The sequence below is a fragment of the Neomonachus schauinslandi genome, chromosome 3 (assembly GCF_002201575.2).
Source record: "Neomonachus schauinslandi chromosome 3, ASM220157v2, whole genome shotgun sequence".
In the NCBI taxonomy this organism is placed as follows: Eukaryota; Metazoa; Chordata; class Mammalia; order Carnivora; family Phocidae; genus Neomonachus; species Neomonachus schauinslandi.
In genome coordinates, this window is record NC_058405.1 from 48774347 (window position 1) to 48794943 (window position 20597).

Here is a 20597-nt window from a genome sequence, read left to right on the forward strand (position 1 = left end):
AAGAAATATGAGCCATTATGTTTGTTTGAACAATATACTCACAAATCCATATAGTTATAGTGATTCTAACTGCACATAATATTTGATACAAACCCATTTATGGTCATAATTGGAATTCAGAGCAATCTCTAAAATTATAGTTTTGATTTTGCACTACTACATTGTGCTACTTGCAAATCATTAAGTGAATTCATAGTTCTTTGCTTAGTAGCCAAAAACTTAATTAAGTTAACTCCTTATTACAGTGAAAAGTATAGACTATTAATCACACTGTAATGGAGAATAGAATAAACAAACAAAAAATTGTAAAATCTCAGTCTTTTCGACGAAATATATACAATATCGTTTACTCTAAAATAATAGCATGATTGGAGATTTATTGATTAAACAAATCTAAAGAGATGACTTTTAAATTAAATAGTTTAAAATTCATTTAGAAACTATATAAAACATTAAAACATACCTATATCAAATAATTTGCTTAGCCATGCCTTTATAATCGTTGGACAATAAAGTCCTAAAATTTTTTTTTGAATCATATGTTGTTCAAAGATACTTCTTTCAGACATGGTCATATATATCTGGAGATCTCATTTGTTGGAACAACATTCTACACACTTTAGAGCTGTGGAGGAAGATTCTGAGTTCTCTGTATTCTTCAGGGATGGATCCTGTGGTGGTGGAAAATGAGCTCAAACTGAACCAGCAGTTTGCTAATGCACATCTGAATTCTACCGATAATCATCATGGAGGAAGTACAGCCTGCAAAGGGTGCTATATTCCTCCTCCCTTAAGAAACAGAGAAGTTACTACAAGACTCTATGATAAAGACAGTTCATAGTGAGTTCCAATAAAAGAGACATACAACAGTTTTGAGGTTCATAGTGATTCAAGAGGAAAGTCTAGTTTCTCAGTGACTGTGGAAGTGGATGAAAGGAGAGGTTTGATGATCATGGACAAATAGACTGATAGCATTGGCAGCCATGACTACAAAAGTGGCTCTGACAAATTTGAACATGGTGGAAAGAGTTGCTGGTGTGACAAATCAAATGAAGATGACTCGTCAAAACCACTCCCACCAAGTGAATGCGTGGAACAAAAACTCTTTTTGGAGATAAGACTAGATTTAATTGGAAAAATACGACATTCCAACTGAGGCAACAGGCAACAAATGTCTCCCACATGTTGAAAGTTTCAGTGATGTTGAGATGGGAGAAATCATCTTGGGAGACATTGAGCTTACTTGTTATACTCACCTGACTCCAATGTAGAAGGAAAAGACACTTGAAGGCTTTGACCCAAACAGGGTCTGTAAAAACTACAGCATTTCTCTTGCCCATCTTGAGTCAGATTTATTCTGATGGTCCAAGAGAGACTTTGAGAGCCATAAAAGAAAAGGGAAGGTTTGGGAGCTGCAAACAATATCCAGTTTCCTTGGTATTAGCACCAACAAGAGAATTGACAGTACTGATCTATGAGAAATCCAGAAAATTTTCATACCAATCTAGAGTTCATCTTCGGATTATTTATGGTGGTGCCGATATTGGTTAGCAGATCTGAGACTTAGAACATGGATACTACTTGTTAGTAGCCACTTTGGAGGCCTAGTAGATATGATGGAAAAAGGAAGTATTGGATTAGACTTTTGCAAATACTTGGTGTTGAATAAAGCTGATAGAATGTTGGATATGAAGTTTGAAGCTCAGATATGTGGAATACTTGAACAAAATAGCATGTCACCAAAGGAAGTTCACCACACCATGATGTTTACTGCTACTTACCCTATAGAAATAAAGATGTTTGCTCATGATTTCTTGAATGAATATATCTTTTTGGCTGTGGGAAGATTGGTTCTACCTCTGAGGATATGACACAGAAGGAGTCAGACAAATGATAATTTCTGCTTGACTTTCAACGGTCAAGGATTCACTGACCTTAGTGTTTGTGGCGAACAAAAAGGGTGAAGATTCTCTGGAGGATTTCTTATACCAGGAAGGAGATGCTTGTATCAGTATCCATGGAAAACAATCTTAGAGAGACAGAGAAGAGCCTTCATCTGTTCCTCTCAGGAAAAAAAGCCCAATTCTAGTAGCTATAGCAATAGCATCAAGAGGACTAGACATTTTAAATATGAAACAACTTGTCAATATCGACTTGCAATGATAATGAAGAAATGTACATCACATTGGCTGTACTCACAACAAATTACCCACTGTGCTATTCCACTGACTTTTTCTTTAAGGGAGCTGAACCTCACAAGAAGAGATGAGAAGAGTGATCAGAGCCCTCTTCAGAGATAGTTTGAAGACTTCCATTGTTGTAATTTAGATTAACTGCCCTCTTGCCTACCCCTATCCCAAGCTGCATTTATAATTTTGTAACAGAATTATCTGTTTGTTAATGTACTGTGCCTTTAACTTTTTCTTTGATGTCCTGTTGGCTCGGTAATGCTCAAGATATCACTTGTATTGACAAAACAAATTGAATGAATGTAGACTAAAATTTAAAAAAATTCTGTACATTTTAAACTTAAGTACACATTTACACACAAAACTTGATTCTCTTCTAAGTACTTAAGGAATACACTGACTTTATTACAGTAAGCCTCTTTCTAAAGGTTATTTGACTTCCCAAATATGTCGTTACAGAGAACAGCAGATACATGTTTTCCAGATTAAAATATTGAGATGGCAATGCCACCCTTTCTCCTTAAGAATGTGTTTTGCCTTATGATTATAAGGAGACCTGATTCTAATGAAGCAAATGTCAGACATAAGGGGGATGTGGAAAATTAGAGAGACTCAGTGTGTCCTGATGAATCTATCCAGTACAGGAAAATTAAACAGTACCTGATTACTGTTTGCTAAGACTGGGCTCATCTGTGCACACATTTAATTTATGGTTTTAATTTACCTTTAATGTAAAATATAACTTCCAAGGTTTTAATATATCACTTCTCCTTAATAAATCTGTCATGAATGTGAGTTAGTCTTATATAATTTTTAGAAGCAATCTTGGAGTCTAAGAAAAATTCAACTAAATCACAGATTTTAATGTTTGCTATATATAAAAAATATGCCTGCAATAATATTTCAGTATTTAGTGGTGACATTTGCATTGAATGGAAAAAAGCAAAAGATTAAAAAAAAAGAACTACATCCCTTAGAATTTTCTATATTAGCATATTTTAGTAAGGTAGGATGTATGAATCTTGAAATGGCTAATCTTCTGGATATTCAATTTCAAGTGATTGGTGTTTACCGAAAAGAGCTCAAGGAGCATAATTTAGAAGGATGAAAAGAAATGAGATATTATTGTGAGACTCAAGGACAGAAGTTAAAACTCTTAATCATGAGCTAAAAGTTCACCGATATCTGCTTATTCTGATCACATACGCCATATTAACCACACTGAGAGCTAGTAATGATTTTCAAAAATCCCTTCTTTAGAATGGCACGTCAAAAATATTTTAGCTTTAGTTTATACTTTAAATATTTAACAAAATACTACACAAACTGGAAGTTAAGAAAAAGCAAAGAGGAAAGAAAGAAAGAAAGAAAGCCTCATGCACAGTGGTCAGTATGCTTTATTGGCTTATCTCGCTCTGTATCATGAATAAGATTAGAAATGTAATTTTTTTACCCAGCTTTTATTTTTATTTATTGGTCACGCATGTCTGGGATATACAACACATCATTCTTCTGCTGAAATTTGTCCTTTTCTTGGTTCATATTAGAAAGCAAACGCATAATTTTCCATTATATAAAGCTGGGGAGTGGGAAATCTAAAATTGAAAACTCTTTTTTTACGTACTTTCTTTTTAGTTCGAATGGAAAAGTGTCTAAAGAAACTTGACTTAATTTGAGTACTAAGAGAAAAAATTGGAGCTCGTGCCAAAGGCCTGAGAGAAGGTCATACATAAATTCCACTGCCTGGCTGAGAGCAGAGGGCTGGCCAACACTGGCACTGAGCACAGGTTCACGCTGAAATGACCAAGGGCATTACAGGCTACACTTTGGTAATCAATTTGATAAACTTCATTACGTTAAGTTAGTACATAACTGTTCCCTTAATAATTATAGTGTAGTGTTAGGTAAACTCAGAAAGTACTAATAGACATAAAAACAATTCTTCCCAATTTCACGTGTTTACTATAATATATATTCTGCCAAGGTCGTAACTTTTTCTATGAATTTGAGAGCTCAATAGACTTTACTTGTTGAATTATGGCTGAACTAATGATATAACTTTGAGCTTCAGGATACATTTTCCACTTACCAAGAAATAATATAAAAATTAATAAAAATACATAAAGAAGAAAAACTACTTGGGCATCTCATGAAGGGACAGTATAGAGCTATAGTTAAGGATACAGACCATTTGGGTGTGAATCTTAGCTCTCTTCTCCCTTCTATATGAACTTGGGCAAGTTACATAATATTCCTGTGTTTCAGTTTCCTCATTTGTAAAAGGAAGATAATATTTACTTCACTAGATTATTGTGGAGATTAAACAAATTAATATGTCTGAAGAGCTGAGAATAGAGCCAGGTATATTATAAATGTGTGGTAACAAGATATGACATATTCCCTTATTGCAGCAAACATTCTATTTCCCTAACGATTGGTCACTGACTGATTATATTCTCTCTTTCTAAGTTACTGGTTTTAGTTCCTATCTTATTTATCTATAATTTTAATTTGTTTCCTTTTTTACATTCAGATTTTAAAAAAATATAGACCTAGTATTATTTAAGTGTATCATATATTAAAAAATTCTACAATGCAATATGTAAATAAAGGTATTCTTTTCATTGAGACTTCAAATGAAAGTAAAGAATTTCCCTAAGAATATGTGACTTTTAGAATGCAAAATGATTGAATAAAGTGTATTGAAAAATATTAGTCCAAAAGAAAAAAAATTGAAAAAAATATGGTCTTATATATTTAACCTGCTTCTATGAACTGTATAATGCAATGATGAAATTGATATAGGTATATTTACCAAATTAAAAAGGTAGCAGTACTAAAAATATTACTTAGAATTTTACTACACTATAAAGCCAGTACTTCTGTTTACAAAGAAAGTTAGGGGGCGCCTGGGTGGCTCAGTCATTAAGCGCCTGCCTTCGGCTCAGGTCATGGTCCCAGGGTCCTAGCATCGAGCCCCGCATCGGGCTCCCAGCTCCGCGGGAAGCCTGCTTCTCCCTCTCCCACTCCCCCTGCTTGTGTTCCCTCTCTCGCTGTGTCTCTCTCTGTCAAATAAATAAAATCTTTAAAAAAAAAAAAAAAGAAAAAAGAAAATTAGTTTGTAGATAGGCAAATAAATAGATGACTGATTTTGAAGACTTTTCATATATCAAAAAATGAACAATAAAATTTAGGAATTACATCCTAAAGACACATGACCATATGAACATGTCAGCTCACTCTAGGAGTATATCATCTACTCAGATATTTGAGTCTATAGTTGCATTGGGAATAGTTCATTAAAATACATGGGCAGCCTACATCAGGCTCTTGGATTGGGAAAATGTAACACCCTGTCATAAGTAATACAAAATCATTCATTAATTTAATCTCAATGAAATATTCTATTTTATGGCAAAATTTCAGTTTTGGAAAAACAAAGATCAGAAGAGATTTTTTAAAGTTGTCAGTATTAGCATTTTTAGTCATAGAGGTAATCATTGTTTCATTCTAGTAAGGACTTTGGTAGATTGAAAAAATATAGAACATAGAATTAAATTGCTAGATGCACAAGATTCACGTGAATTTTGGCTACTAAAAAATTCTATAATGCAATATGATAATTAAACTGAGTGATGGTTTCACTTCATATCTCAAGGTAAGGAAGCTTCAAATAAAATTAGATATAGGCCTTTTTAATTGGAAATGATAAGGTGATAAAATTATAATTCTAAAATGTCAACTAATGAGAAATATGCATGACTAGGGTATTTGGACAATTTATCAACTGTCTATTTTCTTATAAACATTAAGGCCTTAAAATTTTATTATTACTTATCAGAAATAAGTCAATTTATTCAAATTAAAATATGTGTTTTTTCTTCTGAATTATGAAATGCAAATAAGTTTTTCTCAATGAAAACAAAATCCTTCAAAGGAGGGATAGATAACACCAACAAACTGAAAATATAATTCTCAATGTTGTTAACTGAAAAATAACCTAAAACTTAAAATTAATTGCAATAAGATAAAATTATATCTACCCAGAAAATAGTGCCAGCATATTAAATTATGCATTATAAATTTAATCTGATGATTTAGAATTCAGTGATAATGGCAATAATACATTCATTGATTATGTATTATTTATTTATGGTTACATGAAATACAAACTTTCTAAAAAAGAACATAAATACTCAACATATTGTAATTAATTGGGATAGAGAAACTTAGAAAGTTTGAAAATAAGTTCAAATTAGAATAGTCCAAAGTAAAAGCCAGAATACATATTGCTTTCCATGAGAAAATAGGGTGTTTACTAGTGCTTTTCCCACTGAAACAGAATTGGGACCAAAGAAATGCCAAAAGTAACACACATTTATAAAGACAGGGGCAGTCAGAGTCAGAAGATTTTATTAGGACTAAGAGGTGACCATGGTACACATCCTAAATTCCCAGGCTCTATAAACCTACCAGGAAGGAGAAAAGGATACAGGGCAACGTGGAAAAAAAGAAGATACATATGCACCATCAGTGTAGTCAAATTGTGAGGCATGTAATATCCAAGCTTTGGGAAAGAATATGTTTTTTTCTCCCATGAGCCCAGCATATATATGTGTATGAGGGTGTGTGTTCTCTAAAACAAGAAAGTTCGTCAGCTGGACTTCTGCTTAAGCATAAGGTTTCCCGATTTCTCCTGCACAATGGAGAAGAGAATTGGAGAGCATTGTTCTTCTAAGACATAAGGAGTGAGTTTTTAATAGGGCAAACAGATATCCAGAAATTAGTAGAGCTTGATTGCTGTTATTTCTCCCAAGAGGATTGTCCGCCAGATGGTGAATACCAACAGCATGAGTTTGTGGATGCATGAGGTGCAGGAGGTAAAGGGATTTATAGAAGAGGACTAAATAGAACTCCATAGTGGAGAACCCCATGGCCCTCCCAAAACTCACACATGAACCCTTTGAAACAGCAAACCCTTGGACTTGTGCCACACGGAGGACATTAATGACCAATCAGTGTCAGCCATAGAATGAAAAACAGCAAAGTAGAATAAAGCAAGTGTCAGTTGGGTAAAAAGATACTTCCTTTCCACCTTTCTCCTTTCTCCTCAATAATATGGAAGAACCTAGCCTTAAAGAGGGAAAATAGAAACAGTGACTCAAAGCTGACCAAAACTTCCTTTACCATTCATACCATTTAGAGTCGTAGATAAAACGTGAACTGGGGTATGGACTTGAAGAAGGGGAAAAATTAAATCAATTCATCCTTAACTGGATTGCTCTTCAAAACATTCAAGTTGCTAGAGAATTGTAGAATCTGCTCAAGATATAGTTAAGAGATAAACATGGAGATTTGACAGAGACCAATGAAATTTAGTGAATGGAAAAAAATATCTCATTCATACCCCTCTGATTTGAGACTTCTCAATATACTAGGTACCATATTTAAAATATTCTGGAATAGCTGTGTTCCTTCTAATAGAGCTCTGTTACTTTTGATGTACTGCAAAGACTTTAAATATCTATCTGACTTTTAAAAAACAAGTATAAAATACAAAAAGAAAGCCTCTATTCATTAAAGGAAGTAATACAATAGAAGCATATATGGAATGAGACTCAATTAATAATTGTGTTTCTTCCATAGATAATGCAGAGGTGACAATGTCATGCCTAATATCATTTCTCTACATTGCTTTAGAAATGGATAGGTGAAGGCAGTAAATGAAATTTAATTCTGTCATTACGTTGAATAGAAAACATGGGAGGGGAAGCACCAAAAAAAGTCTCTAAAAATATCTCTTCCTCCTTACCTAATCGAGAATATTTATTGGCAAAGGAAAATAAATTTCACAAGTTTTTAAAAAGTGACTTTTTAAGTAATATTTATATTATCAACAAATGTTTTTCTCTTCAAACAAGCACCCTCAATGCAAATACAAAAGCTTATATCTCTAACACATATAGCTTGCTTTCTTAAAAGAGTCACCTAGAACATAAGTAATAGCATGCTACTAGAAAACATCATTTACTTTGATAAGTTAATTCTATTTCAGAAAACCCATTGAATGCAAAGCTAATTATCAAGGGTAAGATTTTATTCTCTATTTATGTGAAGTGTACTATTCAACAAAAGCCATGGTTAGACCTTGATACTTTAGTTAGATAGATAGGTATGTAGGTAGGTAGGTAGGTAGACATAGTTCCTAGTGACATATATTGCATTTGAAATTAAGAATATTTTGCTCACTTAAATATTAAGCATCAGAGTTTTTGAACACCAGTCCTAAAACAAATTTTACTCTAATGTAATGCTTTGTGAATAATGTCCAATTTTGTGCAGTGATTTTTTTAAAGATTTTATTTATTTATTTGACAGAGAGAGACACAGCGAGAGAGGGAACACAAGCAGGGGGAGTGGGAGAGGGAGAAGCAGGCTTCCTGCAGAGCAGGGAACCCAATGCGGAGCTTGATCCCAGGACCCCGGGATCATGACCTGAGCCGAAGGCAGACTCTTAATGACTGAGCCACCCAGGCGCCCCTTGTGCAGTGATTTTCAAGAACTATTTGTTAGAAATAATGTTAATGATAAAAGGGGAAAGTTAGCTGAAAATGATAAGAATGTTCAGGTTCTGAATAGGACAGTATAACTTAGAAATCCTATTTTTTAAAAAAAATTATTAATCCTTTATTTCATGGCATCAAGTCAATCAATTTGTTAGTCTAGTGTTTCTTCCTTGAGGTAAGGTATATGGACGTGGCCTGGCTTTTGTTTCTAAAAGCGTATTCCTCTTGAATAGTCTACAAAAGTTGGTTTCTAAAGATAATTGTGAAAAGCTGAGAGTCATGTGGGAGATAAAGGAAAATTCTAGAGAGAGAAAGAAAATTACCTGAATCCTATTTCCATTCAAGAGTCTAAGGGTATGGCAAACTTCAAGTATTTTGTGGGATATGATGGTAGAAAGTGTGTCTGTGTCTCAGTATGTATAGGTTTTATTCACTCAGTTTGACAAGATATTCACTGGGCTCTTTCCATATGAAGAGATGCATCCCAAGTTTATTGATGCTAATCAATGCAAGATATACTTAGTTCTAGTATATGCAAGTCACTTAGTTCTAGGAAGGTAAACATATGTGGAATGTTAAGTATGTTAATATGTAAATATTAAATACAAATTTTAATTGATGGTGAATAGTATTTGCTTAGATCAACACCAGTTATTAGTGTATTTTGACAAGTAGCATTTAGTTATGGTGGTCCTTACTATGTCTCAGTATTTAAAAATTATACCACCCAACCAGTATTTTAAACTATGTCACAATATCTCACTCTGAACACAGTCCCATATTTGGTAATTTCAGCCATCAAGAGAATTGCCAGTAACTAGAAAGAAACATAAAGCAATTTTAACAGTTCTTAAATAAAGCCTTTACTTACAAGTTATTCACTCATAGACAATTTTCACACAATTTTAATTTGCTTGGTTAGCTGGTTTCCAGTATTATAAGAAATTAGAGGCTGAAATTTACAAGTGGGCAGGCTGATAACCACAGCCAAATAAGAACACTTTTTAATTATGAAAGACTGACAGTGACAATGTAAGTCACCTGAAAGTGTAAATACAGATGATACTAATATATAAGTTCATAAGAATAAATAAGAGCCTAACAAGGAACATAAAGGAAACAAAATAAATCAAATCCTAATGGAAAATTTATTTTAGTTGTTTTTATGTTGTTCTTGTTAGTGTAATAAATCCAATTTCCACCTCTCCATTCCCTTACAAGTGCTTGCACACACATACACACACACATACGCGCGCACACACACACCACTAACAGCACACCCTAATTGTTACCACATATATACATCAAAACTCCTCTTATGTATGTTGAGTAAAGAAGACAAATTTCTATCAAAGAAGTCCTAGCAAAAGAGGAGGTATGTAATTGTGAAAATATCTCATAGTTATGATAAAGGCAATATATGATAACGGTAAACGTTGAGGAGATAATCCTGATACTCTGCATAAAGGCAAAAATGAGTCAGGCCCCAAGGGTGGAGACCGTTTTGCACGCTTCAGGCAGCCTAAGTTTGTATCCTCTGGGAATATCAGGTATGGTGACCATAATCATGGACACTTGGCAAGCTTATGTGGGAGAGTGGAAACACTGAGGCTTCTCTAAGTAAGAGATAAAGAAGGATGGAAATGCCAAAAGATGACTGAAGACTTCTTTGTAGAACAAACATACTATGTGTAGGATTCTCAGAAATAACTAGTAACCACTGTGAGAAGTGCTGAGGTCCTCTTTTAACTAAATGAGCAATTATCAGAGCAGTATTATTTATTTTGGTTCTTGATAGTGAAATAAGTTCTTCAGAAGATTCATATCTGTGCAACTTTCATGCCTAGGTAAAGTTGGTAGTACCTTGCTGTCCTGCATTATGATTGCTATACACAAAGTTTTACAAATTTCAACCAGAAATTTTTAAGCAAAGGGCCACAGCTTATATTTTAAGAGAAATTATCTTCTGAAATCCTAACTCTACTCCTATTTGGTGATCCCAGCTGGACTTCTTTTCACTTGAAATTCTAGCCTACAGCTCTAAGCAGTTTGGTCCTTGCTGATTCTCCCTGGGTCCCATGGCGACCCCTTTAGTCTTCCTGAATCAATAGTGCTTCTTAAGCAGAGAAAATAAAGCTCCAGGCCAAAATAAGATAGAAAGAGCAAAGAAAAAAAAATAATAAAGAACCAGCACAGCTTTCTCTCATATGATTCCTTTAACTTCATTCACTAAAGGCCACATACTCAGTTTTTTAAAGTCAGAGAATCATGATAGGAAGAAAAAAAATCAATATAATCTCCTTTTCATTGTAAGTAAGATATTATTCAACCTCCTTCCAATGACTGCTGGTCTATTTTGTAAATACATTTTTGCGGTGTTTTTATTATGCCATAGTCTTTTCTCAGTACCCTTTTTTTGTAGGTCTCTCATAATAATTAGTCCCCTCTACTACCTTAAAGAGACAGGGGTGCTTTTGGTGAATTTGGGACCAATTTGTATTTTGCCTTCTCTCATCATCTCATTTCCATGACAGTTTTTGTATTTTAGTAATATCTATTGTTGCTGTAGATAAGTAAGATACTGCCCAAAGCACATCTTATGATTGGCAAAATATGGTATCTAAAATGTGATATTTTAGAATTATTATATATTGATATTAAGGTATAATTATGAAATGATAGGCCTGAACAATTATGGTGGTATCTTGGTCTAAGGTAATGGCCATATAGTTTGAAGAAAGAAAAGGTTTTATATTATTAGTAGAATGAATACTATTTTGAGAGGGGAGGAGGGTGGAAGGATGCGTTAGCCTTGTGATGGGTATTAAAGAAGGCACGTTCTGCATGGAGCACTGGGTGTTATACACAAACAATGAATCGTGGAACACTACATCAAAAACTAATGATGTAATAATGTATGGTGATTAACATAACAATACAAAATTTAAAAAAGAATGAATAGTATTTGATTAAATGAATACTAATAAATTAAAAATGGACTATAAACAAAAATGAATGTTAGTTCTGGTTTAAGAAACTTGATGGACAGGGTGGGGAAATCAGGTTACCGCAGTAACCCATAAAAATATGCACATTTAAAGCTTAGTGAAGTCTTAAGAGAGAAACACGTTTGCCTAATTTGGTCTAAAACTGGCATTTAAACTAGAATTTAAATAAAAACTTGAAAAATTAAAAAAAGGAAAGGTTTTTAAGAAGTGCAAAGTGAATTCTATTCCTGTATATTAATAAGTAATTAAATACCTGTAATGCAGTCAGAGTCACAATATCCTATTTATGCCAGGCCAAAAACCACAATTCACTGTTAAAATATCCAATTGTGGAATAAAAGAATCTGCTTTGACCTTGGTCTTTGAGCTATAAATTAATCATTTTTTAGAATTAGAAAGTAATCATTAATAAGCATCATTTTATCTCCTCTTCAGAGTAAAACATCTTAGTTCTTTTTTATGTGATAATATTAGTGTTTAAAAATAATAACTGTCAATAAGTATCCTTGAATGTATTTAGCAGTGTTTAAAAGAAATAGAAAAAAAATTTTGATCTTGACATTCCTCTCTAGCAGTTGAGTTTTTGGTATAGACTATAGAGTTTTCACAAATAAATGCTATAAATAAAGTAGAAACAGATGAACTTGCCTAAGAAGAGAGAATGGGCAGAAATGAGCAGGTGCCCAGAACTTGGACTCAATGACTGCACCAATTAGTGATCAGGTACATGCTGTCTTAAATATGATTCAAATTTGGAGGGTTTTCAGGTCTTACCATTTTAAGGAATCAAAGCTCTGAATTCAAACCAATTCACGGAATTAGTTCATTATATTTGAATATTGCCTTTTTTAAAAGATTTTATTTATTTATTTGAGAGAGGGAGAGAGTGCACAAGCAGGGGAAGGGGCAGAGGAAGAGGGAGAAGCCAACTCCCCACTGAGCAGGGAGCCCAATGTGGGACTCAATCCCAGGACCCTGGGATCATGACCTGAGCTGAACACATTTAACCAACCATCCAGGCACCCCGCCATTTTTTTTTTTTGAAATAATGATCAGGTTGATTTCATATTATAGCAATCAATATTTATTTCATCTTTGCTTAATTTAAGGTTTTTCACTACCCTGAAACAATTTGTACTATTTAACACTTTTTGTAGGTTTAGAGCATGCAATTATGAGCAGAGATACTACTTGATATGTGTTTATAAAGTGTTAGATTTTTAGATATTTTAAGATGTACTTAATATAAAATACATTTATGATTTAATATAAAATAGATTTAATGATAAAATTACTTAAGCTTTGCTATCAGCAGCAATTAGATAACCAGATACTGTTTTGTTTGCATGTTAAAGAGATTAATAAAAAATCCACATAACGTAATTTGAGGGAAATTTCCAGCAAAATTCCATATTCTCCTCACAGTTATGCTGAGGGATACTGAAAGATTGTCAATAGTGAGTAAGAAGGAAAATATATCCATAATGTTTGAGGGGATGGTAATAACGCAGGATAGACCTGAAGTAGAAGATATATTTATGTTACAGGCTAGGTTATTAGACAGTCTCCTTTTGGAATGAAATAAATGGTTATTCCAGAAATTCTCTAGCTAGTTCCATGTCACTCATGGAAACTTGAAATCCTCAGCCTTTACTGGGAGTTCTGTTTAATTTTCATAGAATCATCCAAAATAAATATTCATGAAAATCGGGATTAAAAAAAGAAGATATTTCCAAGGTTCTAGTAATGCGGGGACAAGAGTGGGAATTGGGTTGTAGTTCTCTGTGTGTCCTTCCTCATTTCCTGTCATGGAAAAGGAGACTTTAAAAATAGGGCTCCAACATTTGAATTTCTCTATGTAGCAAAGGTAGTGTCATATAATCCAGTGCTTTCTTGTACCAATCTTTCACATTTAGCTGGTCATAGAATTTCCATAGTTAATTTTAGGAAGACAAAAATATAGGTCAAAGTCAAATCTAAACTACAGTTCTATATAATCACCATTACCTATTCTTCTGGTTCTACCTGGGCTTACTTCATTGGGTTTCATGGCCTTTACGCTTTGCTTCTTGATATTAGAGAGGGGAACAGATCGATGAGTTTTGTATCCAGATGACAAACACTCCCAGATAGGAAAAACCATATATCCGCTGACTTTCTACCTTTTAGACCATATTTGACTTTCTTTAATATTTAGGGATTCCTCTATTTCAGATACATCTGACTGACAACCTTTAAACTTTTATTTGAAAATCAATAATTATTATACATATTGCTCTGATGCAGGGCATTCTGGAATATGGTAAAATGATAGTTGGTTACTTGGCTACTGTTTTAGTAATACTCCTCATTTTCTTTTAATAGCAAATAGCTTTTTGACGATTTTTAAAAAAGATTTTATTTATATATTTGACAGAGAGAGAGAGCACAAGCAGGGGAACAGCAGTGGGAGCTGCAGAGGGAAAGGGAGAGGCAGGCTCCCTACTGAGCAGGGACCCCCCCCCCCGATGCAGGACTTGATCCCAGGACCCTGGGATCATGACCGGAGCTGAAGGCAGATGCTTAACTGACTGAGCCACCCAGGCGCCCCACTTATTGATGATTTAATTTGGAAAAAAAGGACCAATGCAGGAAACACTGAAAATCGGCCCTGAGTTATAAAATGGGTGAACATTTTACTAATCTTTTATCACATGAAAGTGATATCAGATTACATGATTAATAGAACACTTCAGCAAAATTCCTCAAAACTCTTCAGTGAAGGAAGTCAATTCACAAAAGAAAGTCTCACTTACTAAAAAGATAAGTTATAGCTTAGCTATTTTGAATGTGTGTATGTGGGTGTATAGGTCTCTGTGTATGTGTTTTCTAAATTTTGGTAGGTAATGATAATTTTAACGAATGTACTATTAAAGAAATAAGAGACATGTTCAAGTAAAATTGGAAATGAGTGCTCTGCTTAAAATCTCAGTCATAAATTTTATTTTTCTGATATCCCAAAGAAAATTCAATTTCTTAACATCTTGTTACATATGTTACTGTTATATATATTCACACTTATTTATCTGTTTAGCTCCACACAGATTGGATAACTGTGCACATATTATTTTTTGCCCTTCGTTTTTCACTAGTCTGTTATGACCTTTAACACTAATATATTTAAGTATACATGTGACGATTACACAGTACCAGAGCACGTTCCTCGGGGGGGAAAAAATCTATTACCACAAAAATAAGTCTGTTATTTCATTTGTAAATAGGATTTATTCTATTATGGATCATATCATAGAGGGCTTCATAAGATAAGTAAAAGTATGTACTAAAGCAGAAGATCTGTGTTTGCCAAATTAATTTTGTGCTTGAGATTCTTCTTTCTAAAAGGCTATGATATACTAACTGGAAGAATTATAATTCCATATCCTAGAAAATTATATCTACACATCTACCTAGAAAAAAAATATATATATATATATTATGCGTATTGTGTATATTATTACTGGAAATTAAATATCTTATAATTTTACTTATCAAAATAACAGACACTATGTGTTAACTAACTAGAATTTAAATAATAATTTGAAAAAGAAGAAAAAATAACAGATTATTCCTTATATAATAGAAATTATATCAGTTTTTAAAATTCCATAAGTTTTATTCTACTCTTTTAGCATAATTATTTTTGTTTCATTCTATGAATTAGGTTAATACTTATCCATTATTCTTTTGCTGTTTAAATTTCCAAGTCATTAGATTTTATTTGTTTGGTATACTAATTCATTGTACTGAAATTTTGATCTTGACAAATTTTAGAGAAGAACACATCAAGTCTTATTTTCAAAAAATTTTCTGCTGGAATTATGTGTAAGTGCCATCATTGCTGGTACAGAATTCTCAGTTATACCTTTTCCACTCAATACTTTAAGGAAGGTTTTCCATTGTTTTTTGACAATGCATTTTGAGGTCAGATTAATTGTTTCTTTCTCGTTGTCTTATTTCTCCCTTTTATATTAGGACTTACTTTGCCACTGAAAATCTCTACATTCATGAAGATATTTCTTTCTTTCTTTCTTTCTTTCTTTCTTTCTTTCTTTCTTTCTTTCTTTCTTTCTTTTTTTTACTTATTCTTGATTGGTAAATAGTGAACACCTCTTTCTTTGCATATTAAGAATTTCGTATAGCTTTGAAAAATGTGTCTTGTGGCATATCGTCACTTTTTGAAAATTTTGTGTTAGCTCCTTACTTTTATATTGCCTTGTATGTCATTCATATGAAAGATATTTTCAACTTATTTTTGTTGTTGTGTATAGTTTGGAATGTGGTTGATTTTCTGAAGGTACATTTCTATAGCGCCAAATTTGCATTTCCCCTCACCTAATGCTAATTTCTTATTTGGCTGCATCATTTATGCTATTGTCTTTTTTCACTTCCATTTGGAGCCATCTCTTATCATCTTACTTTTCATTTGATATTTCATGAAATTTATAGAACTATTTAAATGATTAAATTAATGCCCTTTAAATAATGCCTTTTTAACTATATCAATGAACACATTATATCTGTAAAGTGGCTCTATGGTTTACTATTTCTTTCTAGTATATTTTGTTAGAAAAATTACCAAATTTCCTCCATTTCCAGCTTCTTTATTGAATAGAGCCTCATTTCCTCCTATTATGACTATCCTACCCATTTCCCTTTAGAGGGGATGACAAATGGTTCAGTTTTTCTATAGTCAGTGATATTATTACTGATTTAGCAATACTTTACAATTCTTGTTCAGAACTGCAAGAAAAAATTTCTGTTACTGCTTTATTAAAGCAAAAACAAAAGCAAGTATTTTAGAGGTGTAAACCTAATGGTGCAGAAGAAATGATGTCCTTTTAGATGTAATAAAGCATCTACTTTCTACTTGGGTTGAGGAACTAGTCAGCACCCATGGAAGAATCAACCTTCATTTACTAAAATTAAGTGTACCTCTCAAACCCTATTGGAACTCATGAATCAGAACAATAGGCATATGTAAAATATAAAAATGAAAAATTGAAATTAGGTCTTTGGTAGGTTTAGAACTCTTTGTAAAATTTCTTGCAATGCTTCTCTAATTAAATCATCCCATTGAAATTATTGAATACAATTATTTTAGGTATATTCAAAAGAAATATAATCAACAGACATATCTCTTTTTAGATACTATAATGTATTTCACTTAAAAATATCAATGTAAAAGTAGTGATAATAGTTTTGATGTCAACTTTTTCACACCAAGTTTTTTTCATGCAGAGGTAGCAGTAATCAGAATATATTTTTGAGAATGTGAGGGAAATAAGTTTTTATTTATTCTACATAAGCTAAGGGAAACTAAATATTTTATGTTCCTTTTTAATGTGGAAAGAGGAAAATTATTTAAGTACAAAGAACAATGATATCGGGCGCCTGGGTGGCTCAGTTTGTTAAGCGACTGCCTTCGGCTCAGGTCATGATCCTGGAGTCCCTGGATCGAGTCCTGCATCGGGCTCCCCGCTCGGCAGGGAGTCTGCTTCTCCCTCTGACCCTCCTCCCTCTCATGCTCTCTGTCTCTCATTCTCTCTCTCTCAAATAAATAAATAAAATCTTTAAAAAAAAAAGAACAATGATATCTTCCCACAGAAGTTACTGTAGAATACATGTAACCAATATCTGGGTCAAAATATCACTCAGGGGATAGGAGAAGCAAGCAAATGAAAATAATTCTCTGAAAGTAACTAAAAACAAATATTTACTATTCCAGGCTATGTGAAACAAAGTAGAAAGATGGAAACAATTACAGGTGATGTTCTGTAAATAATGTCTTTGAGAAGACTTTGGCATGTGTTCCTGCATAATTTGGAAAGCTCATATCAAATACAAAGCACCATTTTTATTTAAAGACAAATTTATTTTTAAAGACTTAGAGTCTTTTTAAGTTGTGTACTTGAAATAAAAAAAATATAATATTGCTGTGAATGCCTAAGGTATATCAATAAAACATTATATGAATTTAAAAAAAATATTGTATTAAAGCCAATTATTCCTAGATGTTAAAAATTCATAACAATACATTTCCTCATGACTTTTTTCTTGAAGAAAACAATCAAACAGCTAAGAATACATAAGAAGTAAAGACATTTATATTTACCTTGAGAATCATCAGAATATCTGATCCTTTATATCTTTGTTTATTTCAGGATCTTAGAGGAACTTAAATAAAAATTGATGGCCTGCAGCTATTACATATGGTTGTATATTTGAAATAATTCATGAGATTCCACACTGTATACTCATATAAGACTTTAATAAAACAAAAGTTATAGAACAGCAGGATAAGTAAAACACAAGCACCCATCAGAGATGTCTAAGAATTCCAAATATAGCTGCCAAGATTCTTTTTGTTACACAAAACATGTTTCATCTTTGGATCATGATTTGGATCATGAACCATCAGGATATGTATGAAATATCTTGGACTCAGGGAACCCACTGGCTCATCTGAGGAGAGATATTTTATACATTTCTGGTCACATAACCTATACCAGACTACTAGACCAAGATCAAAAACAGAAACCAAGAGACTATAAGAGAAACCAGGTACAAATTGTCCATCTGGACACTTTTCATAAACAATTCTGATATGCTGGTACAGGTTGTCCCCTTGTCTGTTTTGGACCGGGGATATGTTAGTCAGTAGTTAGTGATTCAACTTTGCCAATGATCAGTCAGGACAATGGCTCCAAGCATCTCCGAATATAAACGCAGAGCTTCAACAGACCAGCTAAAATTAACCTTTTACTTACAAAAAGAAGAATCATGTGAAGATATTGGTAACATGACATCTCTCAAGGTGAAGGACATAAGCCACATCCACTCAAGGTTCACAAGTAGAAGGTTCTGATATTGTCTAGGAGTTTTAACTCTGCTTTTACAAAAAAAGACCATAACTTCAGCATCCTTATAATTAAATCAAATATTATAAATTTTTTAGATTATATCCATAGAGAATGGGAAAGATGTGCTCTTCTTTCCCAATCTTCACTTGTTCATGGAGTTGTACTATAATTGACCTTAAGCAAACATACTTCAATATTTAACAAAGGTCTCATAAAGAAATAGTTGGTAAATAAAATAGTAAAATACTGGATATCTACAACTATTCTAAATAAAAAAAGAATCTGTATAAATGGAGAGAGCACACTTGAAAAATTCTGTATGTTCATTGATATTCTCAAGTAATGACAATAGTTCAAGTTTAGAATATCAGTAAACATACAGAATACTGGTACTAATTACATAAAGACATAATGAATAATCCAAGAATCCTTGAAAGGAAAGTAGAATGGGTTACATAATTAATCTTTGTTTTTTTTTACCACTATTTTATATGACTTAAGGGTCATATGAGATAATGTAGATACTTTACTACTTAACCCAAGTATTGCTTACCACATAGCACATTTAAAGTGGTAACTACTATCATAATATTGGAGGCAAAATTTCAACCTTCAGAAGATATTTTTGCAATGGGAATATAGAAATGAAGCCTCTATGCAAAAATGTTTTATAATTTATTAGTCATAATGTATGGATAAAAATAAAAGGGACTAAAAAGAAAGATTTCAACCTCGAGAAGCCCTCAATATGGTAGGAAAAGGAAAACAACTCATCAAAGGGGTCATTGTAAAAGATACAGAGCTAAAATATTATCGAAAGCATGAAATTACACAGAAGTTAGAGGAAGGTATTTTTTCTTAAAAATTGTTTTAACTGAAGTATAGTTAATATATAATATTAAATTAGTCTCAGGTGTATAACATCGTGATTTAATTATATATTATGAAATGCTCACCATAAGTGTGTTACAGTATTATTGCCTATACTTTCAGTTATAAAATAAATATGTAAAGGAAGGTATTTTAAAGAATGATAAAGTAATCTGCAAGTTCTAATCTGGCCAAGAGTCACAGAAAGTTAGGATGTTCTGTTACTTACAATTTATTTTAGTTGGAGTGACTTTTCTTTCCAGACCAAGAAATCACACTGAGGGGTGCCTGGGTGGCTCAGTTGGTTAGGCATCTGCCATAGGTTCAGGTCATGATCTCAGGGTCCTGGGATCAAGCCCCACATCTGTGGGAGCCTGCTTCTTCCTCTCCCTCTGCCCCTTTTTCCTGCTTGTTCTCTCTCTCTCTCTCTCTCAAATAAATAAAATCTTAAAAAAAAAAAGGAATCACACTGAAAAAACATTACTGTGATGTACAGTACTTTAAATGAAGATAGGTGAAAATAATTAAACATTAATATTTGGTTTAATATTATTTTTGAAGATTTATTTATTTTAGAGACAGAGAGAGCAAGCATGGGGGAGGGGTAGAAGAAGAGAGAGAATCCTGAAGCAGATGCCCTGCTGAGTGCAGAACCTGATACAGGGCTCAATCCCACGACCCTGAGATCCTGACCTGAGCTGGAACCAAGAATCAGCCATTTAACTGACTTAGTCACCCAGGCACCCCAAGATTGTAGTTCTGTATGCTTAAATATAGAAAAATAGATATCTATGTGATATTTTTATCCTTTAAGTTTCTGCTTAATAACTGTCAGCCTTGGACTTTTTATATCATATGCTCGTGCTATACTGTTTTTCATTTACTAAAATCAAAGAGCTATGGCATGCTTATTAGGAACAAAATGGTCTACTTAACATATCTTTGGTTTTGGTCCTCCAGAAACTCTTACCCAGTTATCATTACTGGGGAATTTTTCTTCTCCAATGCCAAGTAATTGCTAATTTTTTTCTTGCTCTCATATTCTCAAATATTACTTGATGTTTT

At 33.1% G+C, this 20597-nt stretch overlaps 1 pseudogene; it reads left to right on the plus strand.

The window, feature by feature from the left end:
* The first annotated feature begins 649 nt into the window (after window positions 1-649).
* On the plus strand, window positions 650-2163 carry LOC110587640 (annotated as a pseudogene).
* The last annotated feature ends 18434 nt before the right edge of the window (window positions 2164-20597 follow it).